The 19,234-nt window shown below is 32.3% G+C and overlaps 1 long non-coding RNA gene across 1 annotated transcript in view; it reads right to left on the reverse strand.

Annotated features, from left to right (window-relative positions):
- Positions 1-702: 702 nt before the first annotated feature.
- The window catches only part of LOC146526888 (uncharacterized), a 210,024-nt gene continuing 191,492 nt past the window's right edge, over positions 703-19,234 (reverse strand). Inside the window, exon 2 of the long non-coding RNA XR_014879310.1 lies at positions 703-1,662. This is a non-coding gene — a long non-coding RNA (uncharacterized LOC146526888). The remainder of the gene's footprint in view (positions 1,663-19,234) is intronic.

Consider the following 19,234-nt stretch of genomic DNA (forward strand, 5'->3'; position numbering starts at 1 on the left):
TTTGAAAACGTTTTCCTACTCTTTCATTTAATTATTAAAATAAAATGAGGAAGGGTTACGTTTTTATGTACTTACTAGTGGGCCCGGACGCGGCTACGCCCGCGAAATTATAAGCCTAAATAATTAAAATAAGTTAAAAAATAATAATAAGTAGAGATTTTTGAAAAGAAGATTTTTGAGATTATTAGAAAAAATATCTGAGTAACCGAAATGAACAAACAAAAGAAATAAAAGTAACTAAAGGAAATTCTTAATATTAGAAAAAGTACCTAAAGTTTGCCGTGCGCGCGTACTAAACATTTTTCTATATTAAATAATTATTAATTTATGCGAACATTATTAAATAAAATCTCAAATGATTAAAATTACGATATTTTAAGTGTATAACATCGGTAAAGATAACCGAACTGAGATAAATTATTTATAAGCAGCAAATAATTACATAAAAAATATATAAAAATTTACAAAATCATCAAAGTCATCTGCCCGTTCGTGTCGGTCATACTATACCACTCGTAGGCTAGGTCATTTGGAATCAGTGACATCTTATTTATTTATTAGAATGTTATACAGTAAACTATAATTTCCATCTAGATGAAATGGTAAAAGTGATTATTATATTTATTTTCATAAGGATGAATATCAAATGATAGAAATCATCTAATTTTTGTTAATGTATACAAATCTATATCGGCGCGCGCCATGTAGGGGAATTGTGCTCAAGATGGCATACTATGATAAGATGACACACTACCAATATTGATGAAACTATTAGCGCTAAGTGCGATCTTGTGACGTTTTAGAGAGTGTCTGTAGATGCAGCTAGTGCTTAAATTCAGTATGGCTGAAAGTGAATGCAGATGGGCAAGTAATTCATGTTTTCGTTATTTTCAATTGCAACAAATTTTTCTTTCGCTTTTGCATGATGGTGAAAAGACATGTAAGATAAAGATTTTCTATTTGAACTAACTATAAATGTAAAATAGGATTATTATATGACACAACTAACGCTAAAAGCGCATCCTAACCTATAAACTTTTGACACAACGGTTAAAATTAAATTCATATATCTATTGGGTAAGATGACATACAAAACGTGAGTATAAGATGACATACTATCTTACCCTTATAAATAGAATCGATATATTTTTTTTGCTTTACCTACAAAATGCCTGGCAATTACAAACGAATATATATTGGTCACAAGAAGACATGGATAAGGCTGCTAGAGCAAGGGCATTCAATAGCCGCAAGTGACGAAGCTTATTTCCCTTTTGGAAAAGGAAGTGACTGATAACGGAATCCAACCTCATAAAATTTGCAACATGTATTAATCTGGCCTTAATACTGTTTAAAAGCCCCCCAACAAAGAAGAAACTATTGCAGCATTGTGAACTATGCTCGACAAATAACGATGGCGTTTTTATGCCACATACTAAGTATGTCATTTTACCCTGTAGATATGTCGTCTTACACTGGTCGACCTAAGTGCGATTTTTATTTATTTTTATGATGTTTGAAAGATGATTGTTCTGAAACTAAAATAATTTCGTTGATTATGAAATATATAATAGTATAGGCAATATGCTGTTCTCAGATGACTTTATTTATTTGAAATATTTGTCTTCAAACAAAAAGTATGTCATCTTAAGCACAATTCCCCTATGCATTAAGCAAACTCACTTTGGGTGACGTTTTCTTAAAACAACAAACTTTGCAAGCCGTTGCTTAGCAACGCGTAGCGACGATTGTTATTAACATGGCGGAATAAATTGCTTGTCAAATTAATTATTTTAATATATTGGTATATATCGAAAATATTACAAATATGAGAAAAAAAAGTATCCTATGTTCATCCCGGGACCCTCAAGTATCTCTATATGAGTATTTTATCACAATTAAATCAGCGGTTTGGCCCTGATTGCGTAAAAGACAGACAGACAGACAGACAAACAGACAAACAGATTTACTTTCGAATTTATAATATAGGTATGGATTATGTTAGAAGCTTTATTTAACTTTAACTATAAGTAAATGTTAACTTGCATATAAAATTTTGCAACCTCAATTTAATACATTTTCCAGTGTCCAATTGAGCTGAAATTTGGATCAAAACTTCAGTTCTGATTATAATGAAATTACATAAATATACATAACTAATATTGTTATTAATCCAAAAAGTTGCCGCAACAAAATGGCGGATTACAAATGTTTGCACAACCACCCTATATGGACATCTAATGAAAGCTTAATAATTAAAAAAAAGATTTTAAAATTGATAAATTTAATACAGACATTTTAATTTAACACCCACTAGTGCCCAGTATAGTAGGAATTTCAGTTCTTTGACTGTTCAAATAGAACCCTGAGAGAGAACCAGCTATTTTGTGATGCACTGCATTGCTCCCAACAAAGACAAGTCTGATTTTATTGAATGCTCCATACCTTTTATTCGCAACGGTACGTATATAGGTACGAGTACGTACATACGTGGTGCTCACCGTACCGTTAACATCGGTTCTGTCTTGTGCATTTCTGCTGGCAATAAAACGCCGGCTTCAATATACGATTTATTAACTGTAAGGAAGAACTTCAGTTAATATATCTTCTTGCATTGTAAAATATTTTGATATATGTTTATATTGAATTTGTAGGATATATGTGTATAAGTAGAGGCCGTCGTGACGTAGGGGCTCAACACGAATTGCCTTGTAAACTTCGAACCCACTACTGCGAATTACAGTTACTTGCTTGTACCACTACACCATGACTGACTCAATATACAAAAGATAGAAAGTGAAAGATAGATACAAAAGATAGATACAAAAGATAGAAAAAAAATAGAAAGTGGTGAACGGAGTGCCTTAACACTAGGTTCGATTTGCCTACCCTGCTGTGTGCGGGATACAGCGTGAAGCTGATCTTTGTTATCTATTAATTTAATACTTAGTATTATATTATTTTACAAATATTTGTTGAGAAATGTAGGATACATTTGTGTCATTCATAACTCGAAATTATTTTCACTTTTCACGGAGAGTAAGCTCAAAATGAGAAAAATCTCTCTTCAGCATGTATCATCATATATTTTGTTTTCAAAGCATCGTCTAATCTATTCTAATAAGAAAATTCAAATGAAAGTAGGTACATATTAAGAATAACATTATTTATTTTATTGTTACACAAAATGTTGTTTGGCAATTTTGACACTATTTTCTCCTAAATGAATTAATTATACTAAATTGAGCGTGAAGCTATATAAACTATACAAGTTTGAAAATATAACTTTAATATAAACCTTAGCTGAACTATGTCAATGAAGAGAATGTCTTTTCACTGCAATGCTTAAACAAATTGTTGACATAAGTACAAGCTCTTAGCTTAATCAGTTGTGAAGGATATGTTTAAAATACATGATAAAGCATTGTTTAAGATTGTTATACTCAATCGCTGTGTTCTATGCCCTCGTAGATAAGTTAGAAGGTACAGAATTCGAATAGTAATTCAAAGAAGGTTTTATTATATTTGAAAGTTATCAGTATATAAGGCGCGCAGGCATATAAACGTGACTGAAAACTGTGGTAACGAGGCAAAGCGCGGCGTTGAGTCCCGCTACTCAACAAGCAATGCCTCGAACTCAGCGGAAAGTGGAGAACGGAGTGTCTTAACTCTAGGTTCCCAGGTGCTCGCTGCCTACAGAAGAAATTGAAGAAGCTAGTTTAGATATCTGAAATTTCTTTATATTAATTTAGGCAAAAAAAAAAAATGTATTTACAGTTGTTTTTTAATGGACACAGTAAATACAACAAGATATATTTATGCTTTCATTATATTTACATTTCGCTTTATTTGAATAAATTATGTACATATTCACATGTAACGTATTGACGTATAACAATATTTAACTATACTATAATACAAAAAAAAAATACAAAACTAAACCCACTATACAGTATAGCAAAGTTTGTTTTAAGAATATATTTTAAAACATAGTATAGGCACATTTTAGTGAGCATCATGTACCTGATGACGTCGCTTATCAGCGGTTATCACCCCGCGAGCCTCGTGTCTCGATCGTACTCCAGTCTCGCGTCCTCGCTCTTAGAGAGCGGACTTTACGCTCGTTTTTAACGGATTATTTTCGAATGTGATTTGTTAAAGTTAAAACTTAACTATTAAAAACACCAATTTCATCTCTCCAAACAGTTGTAAGTATTACTTATCTATATCACTATCGATATAAGTTAGTCGAAATCATATATTTCTCTAAAAGACACATTATTTCAGATTTGTAAATAAATCTTGAAAGTGTAAATCCTTCGGAAGCGCGTGATCTTCGCGTTAGACGGTTTTGAAAATATTTTTTCTTCATTTTAAAGAGATAATGTGAGTCACTTCATGTGGAAAGATGTGAAGGTCGTGCCTCTTCTCATCCTAAAGTAAATTTGTCCTCGCAGTCTTAAGGTATCAGGATGGATTGGTGTCTCCAAGCGACGACGTTACTTTTAAATGGTAATGGTCATTTGGATATTGGTTTTCGTGAGTTTTGGTTAATTATCTCTTAGTAATGTCGAAGGATGAACATCTGTTCTGGTATATATTACGTAAATAATACTGTACATTTTCTTAAATTGTTTTTCTATACGATCGTAAAGCGTGAAGTATGCGCAAATAGTATACTCGTATATACATACATATGTATGAGGCCGGTCGGTGCAGGGGCATCTGTGAGTCTGTAAAAGCGACGGGTTGTAGGTTCGATTCACAGTCGAGGAAATGAAATGTTTAATATTTTCAAGTTTTTATGGGAACGGAGTGTCTTAACACTAAGTTGCCTCTGCCTACCTTGCTATATGCGGGATATAGAGTGAAAATAAAAAAATAACAAAGTTATTCAATACAGCTATTCGAACGGAAAATAAATATGTGCAATAAACTTTGTAAATGATAATGGCCGCGTGTTGCTGATTTTAAAATTAAAGGTTTCCCTTTACAGATAAAGCAACAGCTACAAGAGATACTTATGTAAGTTGATAAATATTATGTCATAATGTATTGACAGTTATGGGTTCGTTTTACGTCCCAGTGCCTAGTTTAATAGTTTACCATAACTTTTAAGTTATTATATTAAAATGTAATTTTTATCATACGATATCTGATTTACATGGTAGAAAACTTTTCTTGCCAATATATAAGTTTTAATTGAATATATATATATATATATATATATATATATGTATATTTATTGATTTTTCTGTATCATTTTAATCAATCATTACATTGGAAAGCGGAGAACTAAGGTGTCCTTACACTAAGTTGTCACTAATTAACTTGATATCAAGGAATCCTCCTCGGGAATAGGCGAGAAGAGGGATGAGAGAGGGATCTTTGTGCCCTCCCCAGAATAGATTTTATCCACTCCAAAATATTTCCATCCATCCATCCATCCATCAGCCTTTCAGCGTCCACTGTTGGACATAGGCCTCCCCTAATTCTCGCCACTCCGTCCGGTCCTGCGCCCTTTGAATCCAGCGGATTCCCGCTGTCTTTTTAAGGTCGTCGGTCCACCTGGTTGGAGGGCGGCCTGTGCTCCTTTTGCCGAGACGTGGTCGCCATATTCCAAAATATTTACTAATACAAAATTAAGCTTGAACTTGAAAAAAATACCATTTACACAAAAATATCATATAAATAAATATCGATTGGCTTAAGCTTATTGTTTTTCTATATTCATTGCAACTATTTAAAAATATCACAGATTTAGAGGCACGAGCGGCTTAGAATACAATATCTGTTGAGAAAGGTCAGGGTATCTTGAAAATTGTTTAAATTCGTAATGTTGATATTTATAGATGTATATAATATTTATATAGATCCACTGGCTTTTTATAAACATAATATATATATAATATATATTTATTAAGACTTCTTTATCAAGACTTCTCCTTTTTATTCTTCTTTGCTCTCTTCTTGTCTCATCACAGGCGGTCGGTTTTCCTTATCATGTGATGCCATTTGATTAGTTCACTTATATCTTCTACATTAAGACCCTTTATTTTCGTGTCCTCTTGAATACTTGTTAACATGGTAGTTGGAATTTAGCCCTACCTTTCTCTTTTAGGGTTCCTTACCCAAAGGGAAAAACGGGGCTATATGACTGAGACTCCGCTGTCCATCTGTCCGTATGTAATCAGGCAGTTAACCGTAATAGATAGACAGTTGACATTTTCACAGATTATATATTTTTCTTGCAGCTATAGCTACGAATACTAAAAAACAGAATAAAATAAGTGTTTTAGAGCGCACCCATACAATAAACATGACCTTTTTGCTGTTTGGTACGCGGGTCCAACTCGCACTTGTCCGGTTTTTTTTAGTTAAGCAGTACTTCTTTTGTAAGTTTTATTTATATATCTTAGTGTAGACCAAGAGTAGATAAAAATCACGTCAGTCTCATTTTTAATTCAAAAGACTGCATAAATGTACTTAAATATATACGAAACAAAAAAGGACAGGTATAGATTTAATTGTAAGTTGAATTTCTCAATAAATTATACTTTAAATTTTCTATTTACTTTCATTTTTGTAGGTCTGAACATATAAATGACAGATTCATTATCAATGAAGTCTATTCCATTCTATGAATTAGAAAATAGATTTAACAAAAACATGTTTTTATAATGACTGCCATATTAATTTTTTAGTATTTGGTCTCAATACATATCTGTTATTTTCTGCAACTAGTGCATAAATAGTAAGTAGGAGCAAAAAAAATAAAGTGAAAATTGTACCATATTTTACTTATTCATAACTTCTTTAGTTCCGTGACCTACATTTGAAATCATCAACGTTACTTTCAGCAAATTAAAGAAGGTGATATCAATTACGTCATAGGCTTTTAATAGAACATTAAATATTATGAAAAAAATGATAAACTTTAGCATCTTTAAAATTTACAGTTTTTTTTAAACAATGTTCAGACTCTCGTTATACATATACATGGGTATATTATACATGGGTTCGATCCCCACTCGAGGAAGTGAAATATTTATTTACATTTATATTAGTTAGTTGAGTTCTGCCACTCAACACGCAAGGCTTCCAGAATTCAGCAGAAAGTGGGTATCGGAGACTTAACACTAGGTTCCCTCTGCCTACCCTGCTGTGTGCGGGGTACAGCGTGAAGCTGATTTTTTATTTTATTTTATAATCTCAAAATATCACTCCGTTTACAAATATTTTAACGATAAATACAATTTCAATGCTTCTATAATAATTATCAGCAATAGCAAGCAAGCAAGATATACAATCTTGTATGTAGACTATAACACAATAAAGGATCTAATCAGCACGACAGTCAGCCTAATTGTTTGAGAATGAAAAAAAAATGATAAAAAACGTGTATTACATTTGAACAAGAATAAATATATCTACTTGTAATTACATCATAGTAGATTATATATAATACTACTTACATTTGCGGAAATTTAAATAAATTACTATTTTTTTATTTCTTATTTTATTTTAATTAAACAAATTTTGTATTTTGAGTCAGTCGTGGTGTAGTGTTACAAGCAAGTGACTGTAATTCGCGGTTATGGGTTCGATTCCAACTCAGGGGAATAAAATATTTAATATTTTATTCCCCTCAGGGGAATAAAATATTTAATATTTTCATTTCCTCACTTTCGTTTATAATTTATTTTGAGACATACTCGTATTTATTTTATTTAAAATTTTTAATGTACCTTTTTTATGGTGACAATGTTTATCTATCTATCTATCTATTTATAGTTAATCTTAATCGAAGCAAAGCAACAGTATGGATCAATATACATAGATCAACCAAGCTATTCAGTAACGTAGTATTTCAGTACACATTGAATGATCGATTGAAATTCATGCTATTAATCTATTGAATTTATTGTCCGAATTTCCATCGTATGTATCTACATAGTCCAAAAAATAAATTTAATACAAAAATAAAATATTTATCAACAATATCTTTGAGTCCAGTCGTGGCGCAGGGCCACAAAGTGTGACTGTAAAACCGACTGGTCGATTCCCACTCGAAGAGATGAAATATTTAATTAAGTTTATATTTCCATTTCTTCGCTCTGTCATTTCCCAATCGAGGAAATGAGATATTTAATATTTTCAATTGTTTGCTCTGGTGTCGAGGCAAAGCGCGGTGTTGAGTTCTGCCACTGAACCAGCAATGCCTCCAGAATTCGGGAAAAAATGGGGAACCGAGTGTCTTAACACTAGGTTCCCTCTGCCTACCCTGCTGTGTGCGCGATACAGTGTCACGCTAACGCGATACAGTGTCACGCTAAAAAAATGTACAAAATGCCTTTGGAAATCCGTGACATTATGTCCTGGAGATAAATCTTTGTTTCAATTACGAGTCGTGTATGTGTTTAAGCACTAATAATGAAGACGATAACGTCCTAACACCGGCTAACAAAACATGTTATAAGCGCTCGTGATTTAAGATATTTTAGTTATTTTAAATCAGATTGTTATTACTTATTAACTGACTTCAGAAGAAGGAGGTTATCAATTCGAGTGTATTTTTTTTATCTCTAATCATCTTCTTTATTGTGTTACTGTATGGTAATGACGCTTTCTTAACGAGATTGCAACTATATGCTTTTTTTCCGTATGACAGGGGAAACTTAGTGTTATGACACTCCGTTTTCGAGAAGACACAAGTGTTGTGCGGTGGAATTCAACTCTGCAACGTTTTGTCAATAAATGAGTTAAAATAAAACCTATTTTTCTTGGTGGGAATTCAACCCGTAATAAAAGTTAGGACATTTTCTACTGCGCCATGAGCGTCTTCTCTATGTTATGTGTGTTTCAACGTTTTCTTTACATATTCCAAAATAAATTTTATGCAAGATCATATTCATATTATTACAGTAATTTTAAACTCAAACAGTATAATGAACGTTTTTTTCATTTCCTTCTACTTTATTCCTCAAACATGGCTTTGGTATTTTTTGCGGATTCTTTATTAGTTAATCTAAAAAGCATATAACATTAATTGTGTGATTAAAAAGTATTTATTATATTATTATTACGGCGTATACTAGCATTATTATTTAATTTAAATATACCTTAGTGAGTATGAAGGCACGTTCAACTGTAAAAAAATAGTCAAGCTCATATCGGATTCGCTCACTAAGGGTTCCGCACCAAATTCATGATAACGCTAACGAGATATAAGTTTAATTAATAAAAGTTGACATATTTAATTTTGCATTTTTGGGTGTATGTTCTATTTTTGTATTAAAAGAACTACAAAGACAAGGTAGTAATGTTTTTTTTTCAGTGCTATAAATAACATAACAAAGTAATATTACAAGGTACCGTTTTTTCTTTTGAGATACGGAGCCCTAAAAATGATGTAAATTCCATAGTTTTAAATGTAAATGAAATCAATAAAATATAGGTACATACAAATGTACTTATATAAAAACAAATAGAAAGCATGGCAAGGCACAAGCATGTCTCATACTTATTTCATACTCTATCTTTAAAACTATTTAACATTTTCATATAAAAAATATAATATTTCATATGGACTTCGCAATATAGTTCAATAACATTTGTCAATAACGAGACATTTCAGATGATTTTTATTCACATATAATAAAATTTAAATTGAAATTGCAATTTGGTCATAACAATTATAATTTTAACTATTATTCCATTTTATCGTAGAAAAATATGTTATAATTTGTTTTGAAAATGAAAACTTGCACACTATACATATTAATAGTACAGATATGGATTAAAATGTATGCAAAACATCGGTCTCCACCAAAAACGAATATGTTTGATACAACAGAATGCAGTAGTCAAAGATACAATTTAGACAAGATAGCGGCGCCCTTATCTCTATTATATTTATAAGATTTAGATACGAAGGTGCGATAGGGTTTCATTATATTCACATTTATTTCCCGTAAAAATTCAAATTTAATATTATTATAACATAAATAAGACCATGCAAGGTGGCTATATATTTGAGATTGACTATATTTAAATTTTACTTATATATGTTTGACTGTAAAGACGACAGGTTGTGGGTTCGATTCCCACTAGAGGAAGTGAAATATTTAATATGTGCTCTCATGATATGCATCCAGAATTCAACGGAAAATAGTTAGCAAAGTGTTTTAAAAGTGTTTTTGGTTAGTTTTTCGTTTCCCGCTTTTTTTACCATGCATATTTTCTTTTCTGAATAATATCGTAATTATTATTATGTAATTTGAATAGAACCTTTTCTGTGAGTTGGGTTCGAACTGACAACTAGGCACGTACCGTCAGACACTGCCTTCCTACATCACGATGACGTCATAACTAAAATAACTTAACTCACAAACTCCACTTATACTTAACTCTAGGTTAAAAGTACTTTAATTTTAATATGAGTCAAATGTATTTACCATACTGGGTTAATAGGATATTGGAGTGTGATGCTTGTACTAGATAGATATTTTAGTTTAAAATGATTATATCCAATAACGGTGTGCCATATATGACAACGATTGTAGTGTATTCTTTATTTTTAAAATATTGCAGAAGATAGAATGAATTTCATCTTCTTTTTGAGATATATGATATTTTTTATTGACGACATTTCTTTTCTTTATAGTGACTGGCTGTTTCCCGCACATGTCAGTGTAGACAGAGGAAACCTAGTGTTAAGAAACTCCGTTCCCTATTTTCCGTCGATTTTTTTAAGTCATTTCCTGTTAATTGGCTTGAACTCAACGATGTGCTTTTGTTATCACCTAAACACTAAAAAGAGTATTCCTTTTTTATAGTTATGTCAAATTAGTCGAAAACCGGGTATAAAATAAAAATATAGTTTTATAATTAAAATCAAATAAGTAAGCAAGTACTATATTTAAGTGCTCATACATTAAAATAATTATTTTATTTATTTCTTAAAAAAAATCTGCCATTGAACCGCGAGCACACACACATAATGTCACTTTTAAAACTTTATATTACTATTCTTTTACGTTTGTACATGTTACTTTTATTTTTTTGATTGATCTAGAAACTCGACGAAACTATTTCGAAGTTTCCATTATTATTGGCGTCGTCTAAAGAGAAGTTGGTCCACAGATAGTTTTTTGTTATTCCGTCGAAGTAAACAAAACGAATTTGTCTCAGCAATTATTAGGCCTTGGAAGTAACAATGTCTGTCGGTTTCATTTCGTTGTAGATATTTGTATTTACGCCTCGCTGCATTGTTTTAACTAAAAAAAAATACTGTTGACATTTTTATTGAGTTATATTTGTTTGATTTTATTTATAATAACGAAAGTGTTGCTATTCGAAATTATTTTTTATTTTAAATTACATTAGAATTTATTTTTTATTGTATATTTTTTATTTTAACATTAAAAAATATACGACTCTTCGTTTTAGAACAAGAAATTAAATGAGTCTAGAGAATAAACCAAGTAATCAGTTCAGAGAAATCATTATCACTTACACTTTCAGTTTCACGCTGTAGCTCGCATACAGCAGGGTAGGCAGAGGGTAACGTAGTGTTCAGACACCCATTTTCCGCCGAATTTTTCGAGGCATTGCGTGTTGAGTGAGGAAACTCAACGTCGGGCTTTTGACTTGGTAGCAGAGCGAAGAAATGAAAATATTAATCTAATTATATAAAATCGAAAGGTCACTCACTCATCACGAAATCTCAGAAACTACATGTGCTAGGAATCTGAAATTTTGCATAGGAGTTATTTATAGGACGTAGGTGCTCGCTAAGACGGGAATTTGCAATATTCGACTTCTAAGGGATTGTTTTTGGGGTTGAAAGTTTGTATGAAACTTCGTTACTACAAATGCTAGGAGTCTCAAATTTTGCATGGACGTCACTTATAGGACGTAGGTTCAATAGAATAATAACGTAGTTCACGCAGGCGAAGCCGCGGGCGGGCCGCTAGTAAATAATAATTCATTCACACGAGTGGGAATTCAATTATATATAAATATTTATACATATACGGCCATACATATATATAAAAGTATATTTACATACTTATATGTAATATTATATTATATTTATGCTAAACACGAACAAGGCATTATTGGACTTGTCTTACGTAGATCAATACGTATACATTACGTTTATAGATTTGAACATGTGTTTATTCATGTGCCCGCACAATAAATAATACAATAGTTCTACTACAATGTAACTTGCACAAAGAAATGTAAATATGGAACTACATGCACTTTCTGAAAGGCAAGATAAGAATAAGAATATTTGTATCCTAATATTATGTCGAAAGATCACCATTTGCCTATCGGTTTTACGGGTGTTTCTAGTTTCTAATATTTTGTATGCTAGAATATACGAATATTTATTTCATAGTAATCAAAATATATTTGCGATTTTTTTTTAATATTACAGTATGGTTCTCTACATACTGTTATACACTTAATAAATCTTAACACTTCAGTTTTATTTATCAGCAAAGACGATACGCTTTTTGTGGGACCACTAGGGCTTATTCAAGTCCACCTGCGCTGTGACTTCTTCTTGAAGTAAGAGTTCTCCACACGCAATGGCTCCATAATATGGGGGAAAGTGGGGAACTCAGTAACTTAACACTAAGTTCGCCCTGATTATTCTGCTGTGAGCGTGATTTATCACGCTCACAGCAGAATAATGTGAAGAAGTGAATTCTAGAGATAGAATTCACTTTTGTATAAGGTTTATTGTATACGCTTTGGAAAGAAGGATTCATACGGTTTCTAAGCTACGTTACACGAATTTTCAACAATATTGAATATTCAAATCGTATCTCTCAAGTCCCAATGTTCCGTAATAACATGACAATATTGTTATATTAAAGTAGCAAGGTATATCTCACATAGCGCATAGTATTGGGGTTCATATTCCATATAGGGTTTTTTTTATCTATATATATAAAATCGAAAGGTCACTCATTCATCACGAAATCTCAGAAACTACAAGTGCTAGGAATCTCAAATTTTGCATAGGAGCTACTTATAGGACGAAGGTGCTCGCTAAGACGGGAATTTGCTATATTCGATTTCTAAGGGGTTGTTTTTGGGGTCGAAAGTTTGTATGAAACTTCGTTACTACAAATGCTAGGAGTCTCAAATTTTGCATAGACGTCACTATGACGTAGTCATGGAGACAGAAATTAATAATAACATAGTTCACGCGGGTGAAACCGTGAGCGGGCTGCTAGTATAATATATTTCCACAAACGAAATGTATGTCAATCTTCACTGGGGAAATAAATATATTTCAAGTCTTCTTTGTTGAGTTTCACGGAGAGCTGCGTATCTTATCACTATCTTTTCTCTTAAATAAATTACAACTAAACTCTGCCTATACATTATTATGTCGAATCGATCCAATAGTTCAGTAGATTCCCGTCGTACACTGTTTGTACAATCCAAAAATAAGTAAATTTGTTTTCTATGCTTATTTTTCCATCACACGAAATAACTTTTTTGGTAAAAATATTTAAAGTACAGACCCTTGGAAATGGATAGGAAATGTAAACAGGTGTTTTAAATATTATATGAAACTGTTACAAAATATAATACTTGACATCCCACCAACTCATAAGCTTATCGATAAGCCTATGCTGCTCTCATGAAACTACTCATATCTTTATTTTGCTGTAAACAGTGAAGCAAGTCTCCGGCTTAACATTAAATATTTACGTAGACTATGTTAAATAATTAAATCTTGGAAAAGCTGGTTCGGGCATTTTACATATTTTGAATGTCCATCGATTTTACATTTAAATTACAATACATATAAAAGCATTATACATATCAGGAAACCGGTCAAGTGTGCGTCGTACCGTCCACTGAGGGTTCCGGATCATATGTCGATGGGAAGTGCAATTTATAAAAATAGTCAAATTTCAGTTTCTGACTTTATGCGTTAATTTTACGTGCAATAAACTATATTTTATAAATATTGTAATGATGTTTTCTTTGATATATTTATATATTTTACTTTACTTTAATTTACAATGATTCTAGGTCAAAGGAAAAAGAAAAAAACTCATTCGCCCATGTGGGTGTCAGTCATCGCGCTTACTGTCAGATTTTGCACCACGAGTAGAATATGTAATAAGTATTGTATTGTGCATACGCTGTATCCCGCACAGAGCCGGTTAGGTAGAGGGAACCTAATGCTAGGTTACTCTTCGCCCTTCCACCGCAACTGGCGTTATGTAGAAATAACATTAAATAAAAAAAGCCTATTCTCGTTATACGGAGGAGATTTACATCATGAGATACAGTGCCAACTCATTCTGTCACTTAGTTTATATGAAAAGATGAAAAGCAACATTATTACGCAGTACAGGTAACACACCTACTTCAACTTGATATGACGGAAAAGTTAAATGGAAAAAGGTCTTCTCATTTAGTTAGGTAAAGTTAAAGTAATTTCACAGATGTAAGCTATTCCACAAGCACCCACCCGCAGTTTCGCCTACTTTTACTGTACGATTTTTTATTTCGTTCCTGCTTTGTCGTGTCGTTTTGCGTTCGTGTTTAAATATACGTAATTATGTTTGTAGCGTATTTATAGTGACTAGAAGTCACTATAAATTAAAAAAATGTTGCCTTGGGGACTACATATTTTTTTTTATATTCCGCATAAAGCAGGGTAGGCTAGGGAAACCCACTTTTCCCCACTTTCCGCAGAATTTTCGAGACGTCACAACGGCCATTAAGCATTGAATGTTTATAAATATATAACATTTTCATATACTAATACGAGCGCTAATACAAAACTATATAACGAGAACGCAAATTGGCCGATAAAGCTTATAATACGTGTTGAACATTTCGATCCATCATCAGTCGAGCTGTATAGGATCAAAGTAGTAACTAATTGAGGCAAATCAAACGTGTTCAAATATAGTGAATGTTTGTTGTGTTCTAGTTACAATGATGTAGGGAACTTGCTCTTGTACTGAATAGGGAACTAAATGGTAATACATAATACTGACCTTTCTAAGTTAATTGATGATTCAAAAGCATTTGATCAATGCTCTCAACATTGAATGAACTTATCTTAAGTATTGATAATTTTTTAACTTCTTTTAAGATCTCCTCTATTTCTCACTTTCACGCTGTGTCCCGCATGTAACAGGGTAGAGAGGGAGCGTAGTGTTAAGAGACTCCGCCCCCAAATTTCCACCGAATTCGGAGGCATTGCGTGGAACCATGGAGCCCACGACCTATCTTGTTTACGGTCTCACGCTTGTGCCCCTGCACCACAACTGGCCTCAATCGGTATTGGTATTTTAGCAATAGTAATAACATTTACTGGATTCACAGACTAAATGCGATATACGAGTATATATGAACAGTAATTGCATTGCATATCTGGTTGCATTTGAGTTATTCCGCATCTCTCGTGGTTGTATATATTTTTTTTATACTAGCGGCCCGCCCGCGGCTTCGCCTGCGTGAACTACGTTATTATTAATTTCTGTCTCCATGACTACGTCCTAGTGACGTCTATGCAAAATTTGAGACTCCTAGCATTTGTAGTAACGAAGTTTCATACAAACTGTCAACCCTAAAAACAAACCCTTAGAAGTTGAATATTGCAAATTCGCGTCTTAGCGAGCACCTACGTCCTATAAATAACTCCTATGTAAAATTTTAGATTCCTAGCACATGTAATTTCTGAGATTTCGTGATGAGTGAGTGACCTTTCGATTTTATATATATAGATAGATAGATAGAAAAAGCAGTATAATAATATATTTTTTTATTGTTTACAATCAGTCAACAAACTGTATACTGCTGTATACAGTTGGTAAAATGGTTATAGTGTTATCAGTTTTGGACTTTTGCAGATATAAATTTCAGTTTTGTTTTACTTCAGAGCATTTTAAAATGACAATATTGTATTTAGTTGGTAATACTGAAAACACGATGGGTCGTAGGTTTGACTCCTGCTCGAAGAAATGAAATATTTAATATTTTCATTTCTTTGCTTTGGATACGAAACAAAGCGCGGCGTTGAGTTCCACCACACACAATACCTGCAGAATTCGGCGCAAACTGGGTTTTGTTTTAACACTAGGCTCCCTCTACTTATCCTGCTAAATGAAGCGTGTACGTACATACGTAAACAGCGTCCACTCGTATTATTACTCGATTACGATTTGAATGGAAACGCCTAGCTCATTAAAACTATCAAGTTGTGCAATCGTCTGTCGCATGCTGTAAAATAGATGTCTATACAAGGTTAAGGGTAATGAGCGAGGTTCCTCGCTTGAGTGCTCCTTCCTCCTTAGCTAAGAACTGGTATGCTTGTTAATAATTTCGTCATATTATGCAAAGATTTTCATATGGGAAATATTATATAATATAGAGGTAGACTCGAATTACTCGAACTATTATTTACTATTTAATAATTCAAAATCGAATTTATTTCACTCTTGAATTTCTTCTCTTCTCGAATTTCTTTTAGTAATAATCGATATACGATATGAATTTTACACATGTATTTATTTAAAATTTCACGATAATATAAAATAATTAACTGGTTCACATGTTGGACTTTTAGCCAAGTTGCCAATAATTTCTGAGCCAAAAACTGTAATTTTGAAAGCCAGATATTTAGTCATTTTTTGTATCTAATGTCAATTTATCTATTTATCTATGATTATACGTTTTTAATAGTATTACGTGTATGTTTATCAGTTGCAAGATCGCTATATCCTACCTACTTAGGCTCCAGATGGCCGTACGTGAGTTATCTAGAGATGCTATCATTATTAAATCATTGCTATTGTGGGCATAACATTTATGTATTGTTTATCGATATTATACATTTCTTATCTCTTATCAATCATTCTTACAGTATATACTTGTAAAATTCGAAACTCTCCACGTGTTCCACAGAATATCTGTGAATACTCGTATTTTAGTATATATCTAGAACACGACAGAGTGTTCAGTCAAGTTCAAAAACTCCTTTATCGCAATTCGTAAATTATTTAATTTAAATTCATAAATTTTGGCATACTTATTAAAATCATTGCATATCCTTAGTGAATACAGAACTGGACATCCATATAGATTTCAATTTGTTATTCACGGGAGGCGAGAACGACGCCTTATTCAATATTGAACTTGGCTCTTATTTCCTATATACATTTTAATGACACTTAAAATTATAACACTGTTTTGTTTATATAATAATAGAAATTAATATAAATAACATTAAATAAATTAAAATCCATTACTGCAAATAGCAAACTTAGTCGTAGCTCAAAGGCACAGCGACTGACGGTAATTGCGATGGTTGCAGGTTCAATTCCCACTCGGCAGAAAGGATTTCATATTATCATTTTCTCATTCTAGTAACAAGTCTGTCAACTTGGAGTTTCTCCACTCAACACGGAATATGCCGAAAATTACGAAGAGTGCGGTGACCGTAGCACAGTTCATTCTATTATTCCAGATACTACTGTAGCTAAACGGATGCAATGTGAGACTATTACGAAGAAATTACGTGATCCTTCGATTGTTTTTGCTTGATCCGTGAGACGGAACGTATTAAGGTTTTATCATTAATTTAATGTTATCACGAGAATTTTACTAAATACGACATCTACTACCCGATATCAAACTTGTTATTATTAATATACATATTGTAAAGAAAATAATTTGATATTAATTATTATATTCAAATAGCTGTTGCTTGTAGATTCGCGTGGCTTAATCGAAATAAGTAAAAGTTGTTCATGATAAATGAATAGTATTTAATTATTAGGATATCTGACCTATATAATCTGATCTATATAATCTGACCGCTTTACATAGAAACGATTAAAGTGTGAATGTAATGAATATTTTTTTCTATAAAGGACTATCTTATCTAAAAAAAATTTTTATTATTTGAGCCATTGGTAGTTTTGAAATATGAGCATTCAAACATTTTTAGAGAATTAGTTTAGACGGAATTTTCCGTAAATTTTTTCCAAAAGAATTGTCATAATTAAAGTTTAACAAGACAAGATTTAAAAAAAAATATATATTTATATTTTGATATTTGGTACTAATTTCTTTTTGTATAAAACAATATTAAATATTTTCTTCGAGCTTTACACTCTATCCCACTTACACCGCCAAATTTGAGAGCGGAACTCTACGTCGAAATTTGTCTTGAATGAGAGTGATTCGGGATTCCCGCAAGAGGGAATCGAACCTACTATTAGTCGTTGCGTTTTCAGACAGACGTTGTACATTTTGAAACAAATAAAAAAGAGAAAAACATAGAGTAAATAATAATCTCACTACTTTTTCAGTAGAAAGTATAGAAATGCTTTAATATAAAGAAACATAAAAGAGTGACACAACACTGTAACCACTATAAATTTTGTATCAAAAGCAGAGTTGCAAAGTTAATTATCTTGTGCAAGCTAGAATAAAGTAATAGAGCACTCTAAATTAGTAACAGATATAATTTGCCCTTATTACGTCGCTGATCACATTATATTTTATAAAACAGGATAGTCGCGGGCTCGATCCCCAATCGGGGTCATAAGTTATTTTCATTTCCTCATTCAGGAAAGGCAAAGTGTAGTTGGAAAGTAAAGAACGGAGTGTCTTATCATTAATTCTCTCTGCAAACATCTCTCTGCCTATATTAGAAATAAAATAAAATGAACATTCCTCTAAGGTTGCTTGTGATTCAGGTCGATGTTTGGAACACCAAACCAATCTCTTTCATAAATCTTGTGATACGGGCGCTTTAAATCTAATAGTATTTATTCCTGCCTGAAAATTTTTGCCTACTTAGGCCGCGGTACAAGAATTCACATTCTTATCGAAATGTATATTGATTAAATAATAACATGTGTATGGGGGACGGAGTGTCTTAACACGGCGTTCCCTCTGCCTAGCCTGCTCTGTGCGGGATGAATCGTGAATCTGATTTATTTATTTATTTTTTTACATATTGAGAGGGAAGTCTGAAATACTGTCATTGGATGATTTAAATCGCTAATCAAAGTGAATTTAGATTTGATTTCTAGGTATAGAAATATGGGTTATTGCTTAACCGATTATAGCAAATATTTCCTCAATCAGTTTTAAGCGGCCATTACTCTTATTCTTTAAGATATTATTGTTACTTATGACACATGATTAACAAATATTTTGTAATACTTGC

The sequence above is a fragment of the Heliconius melpomene genome, chromosome 21, assembly GCF_056956725.1.
Source record: "Heliconius melpomene rosina isolate 202511_hmr_F chromosome 21, ASM5695672v1, whole genome shotgun sequence".
In the NCBI taxonomy this organism is placed as follows: Eukaryota; Metazoa; Arthropoda; class Insecta; order Lepidoptera; family Nymphalidae; genus Heliconius; species Heliconius melpomene.